Consider the following 8,917-nt stretch of genomic DNA (forward strand, 5'->3'; position numbering starts at 1 on the left):
TTGGCACTGTTGCTGAAAATCAATTGGCCATAGATGTATAGAATTTCAATTCTATTTCATTAGTCTGTATGTCTATTCTTGTGCCAGGACCATACTTTTTTGATCACTGTGGCTTTGTAATAAGTTTTGAAATTGGGGAATGTGACTCCTCCAACTTTAAACTAGCTCTCTTGATGAGCCTATCAGAATCAGCCTGTAATTCAGGTCTAGACCTTTTCATTCTGTCTCCACTTTCCCGAAAAGTCTTAAGACCTCAAATCTGAATATATCTCCAGATACATTATCTTTAGAATATCATGTAAATTGTCCTTGACCTTTTAAAATGTTACAACCAACCAATACTTCCTCAGTAGAGATACTTTCTGCATTCTTATAATTCTAAAGTGTTATTTGTCAAGGAGTAGTTTCAAGAGCAGTTGTCTTTGTTATTTCAAAAAATAGATGCTCCAACTTTTTTCTAACCCCATATTCAGGATGCTTTCTTCAAAGAAACATTACTGGTATTGGTCCCCAATTGTCATAATACTGATGGCTGTTTGGAGAATGAACTATGTTGTAATATTTTTTACTACAATACCATCTTCTGCTTTCTCTATTGTCAGACAAATTGGGTATATCCCAGTTTCCAGGCTGAGCTTAGTAAAAGGCTCCTGGCTATATGTCACACCAAGTCTTATAAGAAATGTGACATACATGCGTCTCCATGTTCTGGGTCTCCACTTAACTTTTCATGGACAAACCCGAAGGACATCTTGGCATTGTTTCCGTCAGGTCATTTGAGTCTCCAGAGCTTACATATTCATCTACCTGGAAAGGCTATGAAGATCAACATTTCTTCTCTTGTATGTTGATGATGACTGAAATTACTCATAAAGAGTAAAGCTTCTTTCATAGTAAAAAATCAGCCTTAAAATATAGACTTAAAACACTACCTGAGAGAAGTAGCATGCTGGCTTTGAGGGAAAACCAGAAAAACTTTGACCACCGCATAGAATATTCCAGGAAAAAGGAACACTACATCCTCCGATCTCTGGTTTCACTTGAGGAACTGGGCCCAGAGAATTGGACTATTCCGTGCCCCCTTAACTGTTATCGAGCTAACATACAATGTTTCCAATGAGAGATGACGGATCGAAGAGAAAGGTATAAGTTCAGAGGGGCCACCCAAGAAGTCCAGTCCCTGCAGGGAGCTTAACCCTGTGAGATGGCCGACCTACACCTTAGGAGATGTTTGCCTGGGAAAAGCTGTATGTAAAGGGGAGACTGCCCAGCTGTGAGCACAGGGCCAGTACATTAGAATTTGGATCCAGTTTCCAGTACGGGTGGCTGGTGCTTCTTTTGATTTCTTTTCAGAAAAAAAAGCACCTAGAAGTAAGGGTTGATAACATGACAAAGTTTGGAAGAGAGACCGAAGGGATGGGAAGGGCTTTCTGATGGCGCGCTTGGTCTCTGGTGAATGTATTTCTTCTCCCCAGCTTCTTGAAAAATAAAATGTCAGTTTTATGATAATATAACACTGGTTATTTCTTAAGTATTTACTACCTGCTTAACACTGTGCTTGGTTACTTATAACTACTACAAAAACTATGATGATATCTTTATCCCCATTCTATAGGCAGCTAAGGCACAAAGAGGTTAAGACAGTTGCCCAAGAAAGCACAGCTGATAAGTGGCAGGGTCAATTTTTTTTGTGGGGGGATTATGTAAATAATACATGCTCAATGTAGAAAAATCAGAAAGTGGAGAAAAAATATAAAGATTAAAATGAAAATACCACTACCATCCGTGATTAATACAAATGATCTCGACCAAAGTGAACTTGCTTTGCGCTCTAAAACGCCCTGGAGCAGCGTCCATCGTGTGTGGCGGTCTCACTGCAACGCCCGTGAGTTTGCGCCGTTTTGTTCTTTTTCTGCTGTTCTCATTCTTTTCCTTCTCCGAGTTGTCCTTATCTTTCTACATGTCCTATATTTGACCCCTAGTTGTTCTTCTCTTTATGTCACCTCTTGAAAGTGTAAGCTGAAAAGAGGGTCCCGAGTGGGTGGCAGGACAGACATCCTCCCTCTTGCTCCAACTCTGTACTCTGGGGTGCTCCAGAAATTCCTTCCCGCCCTTGCAACAGTTAGTCCCCACGCTCCTTGCCCTGGTTGGCCTATCGATAAATGACATGTAGGCTGTGTAAGATGAGCCGACAGGGCTGTGCATGCATGTTTACACATAACAGACGCTGGAAGTAAACACAGCCAAACCAGCTTTCACCCATAACACACATTATTGATTTTTCTCTAATTAAAACAGTCACAACAGTCATTGTTGTCAGGCCCATGTTTCTCATCTTTTATATTTTCAATAGAAACCAGCTTGTCTGCTAAGAACCCGGTAACCCTTCCTTTCATCCTTTTCTGTTCTTCCCAGTTGTAAGCCACTCTTTTTAAAAGCTCTTTTTGGGTCTTTGTCACTTCTCTGATGTGAAGATCTCCACTCTTGTCAAGCCCCATTAAATCTTCAGGCTGTAGGCTTCCTCGGCAAAGCAAAGGGTGAATTGTGGGCCCTGGCACTGAACCCCTATAGTCACCAGAACTAGTAGCCAAGGCATCTGTTTCTGTGATCCCTCCTTGTTGACTGTCACTTGCATTAACAGCTGGACTTGCAATCTAGGAGATTTCTTCATCAGCAAGGATGCTATATAGGCTGTGCCCTGTCATCTCCCGTCCTCTGGTGGCCCAAAGAGTGCCAGTGGCAATGGGGGAGGGCAGATAATTTCTTCCCCAGTCTGGAGAGCAGGAGTGGAGCAGTTGTCCCTCAGCTTTTGGGGGGAAATAAATGGGTCTGGGTGAAGATACAGGAAAGGCATCTGATCCCAGATCTTTATATGAGACTGGAAATGATGAACATTTGGAATTCTGGACTGGGCACCAGTGACAAAAATGTTTAAAAAACTAATTTCCTGTTTGATGCATAAGGAAATAGGAAGAGTCCCTGAGGAATAGATTTATCTGCTAGTGAAGGCTTCTTGATGGTTAGGCAGAGTGGGAAGCACATCAGGAACAGAGCCCCAGTGTCCCTGAGATTAACTGCTTTGTGGTCTCAGAGAAACACTACACATTCCTCTGTGAGAGTAAAAGATGGCACCTGTGAGCAGTTCTGAGTGTTCCATGGAGTCCTTGGAGGATGCAGAAAAGGAAGTGAGGAAACCATGGGCTCTGGATCTCATAATCCTATAATCTGCAACAATTTTATGTACAGTTTCTCGGCCCTGGGTATAAATTGAGATCAAATCCATAACTTTAAGGTGTTTACATCCTAGCAGAGGAGACAGACAATAGACAAAGAAACAAATAGATATAGGATGTAATGTCAGGAAGTGATGAGTGATATGCGAAAGAGAGGAGTGCCCCTAAAGCATGGGGACTTGGAGCCAACTCTGGGGCATGCAGAGCTCATAACCTACCACCCAGCAGAGACAGTCCTGAGAGCAAAAATGCAGCATATAAAGATCACACGCAGGGTGACATATATGATGAGAAGAGAGAAACTGGTCCATCAGCTTTGCCTTGGGGACCAGAGGAAGTGGAGAGAGTGATTTCAGGCTGAAGGTACAAGAGCTTCATGTGTCAGCATATAGATACCTCTCTCTTTCTGAGCCACTGCCTTATATGGGGTCCCCAATGTTTGGAGCCTGAGGCAGTTGCCCATAATCCATGATTGCTTACCATAAAAGTGTTAGATTAACAAATTTGATATCTCAGGTAAAATCTATGAATTTGAATAAAAATAACCATATGTATTATCAGGAGACAAAATATGTTGAGGATTGGAAGTGCCTTTAATTCATCCCTTCCAATTCGATTGCACTGTTGCTTAACCACGTCAGAGCTGAGTGACTCCAGGCCGAGGCTGCTGAGATTATCGACACTACTCAGCCATGGTCTTGGCTATTGGCTTACATATCAGTTACACAAATAGTTAGAATCAAAGTGTTTTCCTAGGTGACTGGTCTGCTCAACTATCCAACAAGAATCAGTGGCTATTCACCCAGGCTTGGATCTCTAATGCTCTCCTAATTTAATTCTCTTCTGGTTATTCTTATCCGGGCCATTTGTTCCTCTTAATGATAGACTCTAAATTACACATTTAGACTCATCTCATGAGTAGGGCCGGGATCTGAGGCATCGAAAAATAACTTGGCATTCACCTGGTACAACTGGACTGTAAAGATTTTTCATTTAAATGATAAGGAAAGGGGAAAAGAACACCCCTGGATGAATCAGACACAGCAGACTGCTGTGATTTCAACCCTTCCGTTTACGGAGCTGAACCCTTTAAATATGCAAAACAAGCCTTGTTGAGATAATCTGTGCTTGGAAGGCTCCCAATTCTCTCCCTAACTAAAAAGAAAGGGTACTGATCTGCAAGAGGAAGCGGAGACCTACTGTAAGAGATTATATGGACTGCTGAGTCTAAATTCAGAAAACAATCCCTTATATGGAGATGATGCTTTATGGTTTCGAAAACACTTCTACGTGATGTCTTCAGTCCCTGCAATAGTTGGAGGATGTTTCTAGGGGTATAAGTGGCACACAGAGGAACACGAAACATTTATAAGACATACAAAGGCACATATCAGAGGCTGAAGCCTACAATCACAAGATTTTTTTTACTTTTGGAAAAAGCCTCAGTAATTGTTCAGTTAAACAACCCCAACAGTAACAGTAACTGTTTTACAATATCTCCGAGAGCTGCAGATATCTAATCCGTGCATAAGATGGTTGCTCGGAAACTCACAAAGCAGTTCACTCTGTTTAAAAAATGTTGATCAAGTTTTTAGATTTAAAAAAAAATTTTGAGCTCAAATCTATCTTTGTGGCTTTCATTCATTAGCTCTGACTCAGGCATCAGGTATTACACAGGGTAATAATACTAGTTACCATGTTGAAAGCGTCTACTATGTGTGTGCCAAGTGTTGCATATACTACTTCCAATTCTTACTATCCCTTTCAAGACAAATATTATCTTCTATTTTTTTTTTAAACCAGATGACCAGAAAGATTAATAAATGTAAAAGGACACATAATCAGTCAATGGCAAATCTAGCATTTGCACCCAGGTCTGTCTTGCCATACCAGGAAACTTTGCCCAAGTTAATTCTAATTATTTTATACACTGTTTCTCCCAGTGTTTGAAGATGATTTAGGAAATCTCTATGTCCAGTTGGATAGAGTACTCCTTTGTTTGGGGTACTATTCTTTTGGTGGGGAATCAGAAAAATGCATACATGTACCTGGCTATAAAATACTCATCTTAGTTCAGGTCTGTATATTCCAAGTTAAGAACCCATGACTATCTCTCCAATTATCCCTCAGCAATATGAGTTTTTGACTTGTTGCTGTCCTGGCCATGGTACTCTGGAGCTGTCCCTTATTTTATGTGGTTCCCAGAACTCAGCACCCTGCACTAGGACACCAGTGCAGCTCAATGGATGGCAGGAATCCCAAATCCATTGCTGCTGTGCCACACTCTGCTCCCATGAGCTCACCAGAGAGCTAAATGATGTGGTTCCCTGTAGGACTCAAACCTACTGATTCCAGCTCTAGGGATTTACCTCTAATGAGATAAAGTTTACACCTGGCTAATAAGGCTTCTTCTCAAGTCATATCCAAAACTATGTAGAAATTATCTTTGAATACAGTAGAAATTGTTTTGCTTTATACTATTCCCTAATACTGCAGGGGACAAATGCCTGTAGTAAACAAGCCCTCACGGAAACTCTGACCAGCGAGGATGTCCACTCGGTATAGATGTTATGTTTTCACTTCGTCTCACTACCTCTCCCCAAGAAAGACCTTATAGAACCTCTGTTCTTTTTTATACCACACATGAGAGAAATGCTTAAGAGATTAAGCATAGCCTTTAAAAGTCAGTAGTGTGATCTCTCCACATACATTACTTTTTGCTGAACTCAAATTTTGCTATAAATTCTGAAGGTTGGGAGCCTATCGCTTATGGCCAAATTTTCTTGGGTTGACTGCTATCTCACCTTTAGGCAGACCCTACTAAAAGTCTTGCTTACCTCTGTGCTTCTCACTTGGATAGGAGAGAAGAAAGGAGGAGCAGCGAGGAGATGGAGGCTGTATCTGTAACAGATAAAACAATGCCATTGAGTCTCATTCAAAAACTCAGTTGATTCAGACATCACTCCCTCTTCCTTGAAACTTTTTTGCTCGGCTTCCAACACAACACTCTTGGCTTCTCCTCTACCTCACTGGATTTTCTTTCCATTGTTAGTTTGTCCTATTCCTGACTGTTTTACTATTGGAGAGCCCCAGGGTGTAGTCCTTGGTCCTCTCATCTTTCTATACTCACTCCCTTTGGGGTTTCTTCTGGTCTCATGGTTGTAAGCACTGTGTAAACATGGGCGACTTCCTAAATTATACCTTAAGTCCAGACCTCTCTCTTAAACTCCAGACATGTATAGTCAACTCCTTACTTAACATTTCAATTGCGATGTTTAATAGACATCTCAGATGCAACATACTCTAAACTAAACTCTTGATCTTATCCCTAAAACAAACATGCACCACTGTAGTCTTCCCCATTTCAGTTGATCTTCCAGTTGCTCAGGCCAAACCACTTTGAAGTCATTTTCCTCTGCCTCTCTGTCTGTCTGTCGTCTGTCTCTTTCTCTCCCCAAGCTAATAGAAATCTGTGAGTAAATCCAGTTGGCTCAACCTTCAATATATATCCATAATCTGACCCCTTCACACCATCTTGTTCTATGGCACCATCGTTTCTTGCTTGGAATATCTCAACACACCTCTCACCAGTTCTGTTCCTACACAGCTCTCCTTGTAGCCTACTCTTAACACAGTAGCCAGTGTGATCTTGAAATATTAGATCAGATTCTGTCACTCTTCTGCTCAAAACCCCATTTCACTCAGAGTCAAAGTCAAAGTCCTTACATTGATTTATGTAATCTGGCCCCAAATTACCTCTGGCTTCCTATTTTATTCACTTTCTCTCCCTCATTCTCCTCCAGGCACATTTGCTTTTTAACTCCCTTAGCACCTTCAACTATTTGCTTAAATGTTCCCTTGTCACTGAAGTCTACCACTCCTCCACCCAGAGTACACAGATCCCACACTCCCGATCCCCTCCCTTTATTCTATCTTTTTTTTTTTTGTTTCCAATATGCCTAACATTTGCTTATATATTATGTTTATTTCTCATCGTCTTTCTCCACTAGAATGTGAGCTCCACAAGGGCAGGGATGTTTATCCGATTAGCTCATTAATGTATCTTGGCAATGAGAACAGTGCATGGTCCAGAGGAGACAATTGATAAATACTTATTGAATAAAGCAATTAATGAATAAATGAACAAAGATTATGTGAACAAAAACAAGAGGGTCCAATTTTGCTGTTGTTAAATATGCTAATTAATAACTACAATGACATATTTGGATAAAAATAGATGTGTTCATATTACAGTGTTGTTTATGATATGTGGCATAACCATCCCATGCCTCTCAAACTGAGGTACAAGTGTTCCCAGATGAATATGGCAGAGCTCTTGGGATGCCAAAAACCTAATGGAAACATAGCATGTCTCTCTTTAGTTTCTAATTTTGGGGGCAAAAATATTTTTTGTATTAATATCAACATGAAAAGAAATGGAATATAATCTTTGCATGAATCCTAAAGATAAAATCTAAGATTTCATAGAAAGAGCTCTCTGCTCTAGATTCTTCCATCACATTCATTTGCTTTCCTCTGCATTAAATGGTAATTTATGGAAAAACACTGAATAATATTTTAATATTAAACTAAAGTGTCAACAGAATACTTTTCCCTATGTTCAAGGCATTCACTGAATTCACCAAATGCTTTGCCAAGCATTTTATTCTCATTCTTAAGGATCATAGAGCCTCCTATCATCACCATTAGCTTACTGCCCTCTTGGGAACATTTCTACTATAGAAAACCAAGGCCATCCCAAGGGCCAAACACCATTCAACAAATCAGTGAAGGAGAAAACAAGCTACGCTACTGCAATTGACCAAATGTTCAGTGTTCTGAGTCTCATGCAGAATTTGTGTCTGACTCTCTTTTTCTCATCTGAAAAAAATGAAAGGCCTTTTAAATCTTTATTATATAAGGAATCCAAACAAATTGTTAACTGAAGCACAAAGTTCCCAAAATGTAGATGAGCAAGGGATATGACCATTAAAAGTCCCAAAGAAAAAAATAGAATTAACTTATATGTAGGAAAAAAAGAGTTCAACTTCACCAAAACATGAGAAAGTAAGGCACTAATTCTCAGTAATCAAATCAGCAAAGGTTTTTGAAGATGGTGAACTTGGGTGCAAGTGTAGGTACAGTGAAACAACCATTTTCACACTTTGCTAGTGGCACTGCCAATTGATGTTCTATGGTTATTTTTCTTGCAGAAACAATCACCCTACAAAAATGATAATTTTGTTATCTCTCATGGTTTCTGTGGGTCATGAATTTGGGCAGGACAGGGCAGGAACAGTTTGCCTTTACTACAAGAAGGCTGAAGTCTGGAACCATCTGGAGATGGCACAATTCACATGTCTGGTGGTTGATACTGCCTTTCAGATGGGACCTCAGCTGGGCTGTGCCTTCTCCACCTGGGTTTTCTGCATGGGCTAATTGGCTTGGAGAGAGCATTTCCTTTTATACTTTTTAATTTAAGTATAACACACATAAATTAAGTGTGTAAATCTCCAGTCTATAAGTTACTTGAGGTTTTACAAAGTGAACACAGATGTGACAAAACACACCACTGTGTATCTGTACAGTTCAAGATCAAGATTAAGATACAGAAGATTACCAGCAAACACAGAAATCCCTTCATGCCTCCATTCCAGTAATTATCCCCAAAGGTAGCTATTCTA

Source organism: Pteropus alecto, unplaced genomic scaffold (assembly GCF_000325575.1).
Source record: "Pteropus alecto unplaced genomic scaffold, ASM32557v1 scaffold131, whole genome shotgun sequence".
Lineage (NCBI taxonomy): Eukaryota > Metazoa > Chordata > Mammalia > Chiroptera > Pteropodidae > Pteropus > Pteropus alecto.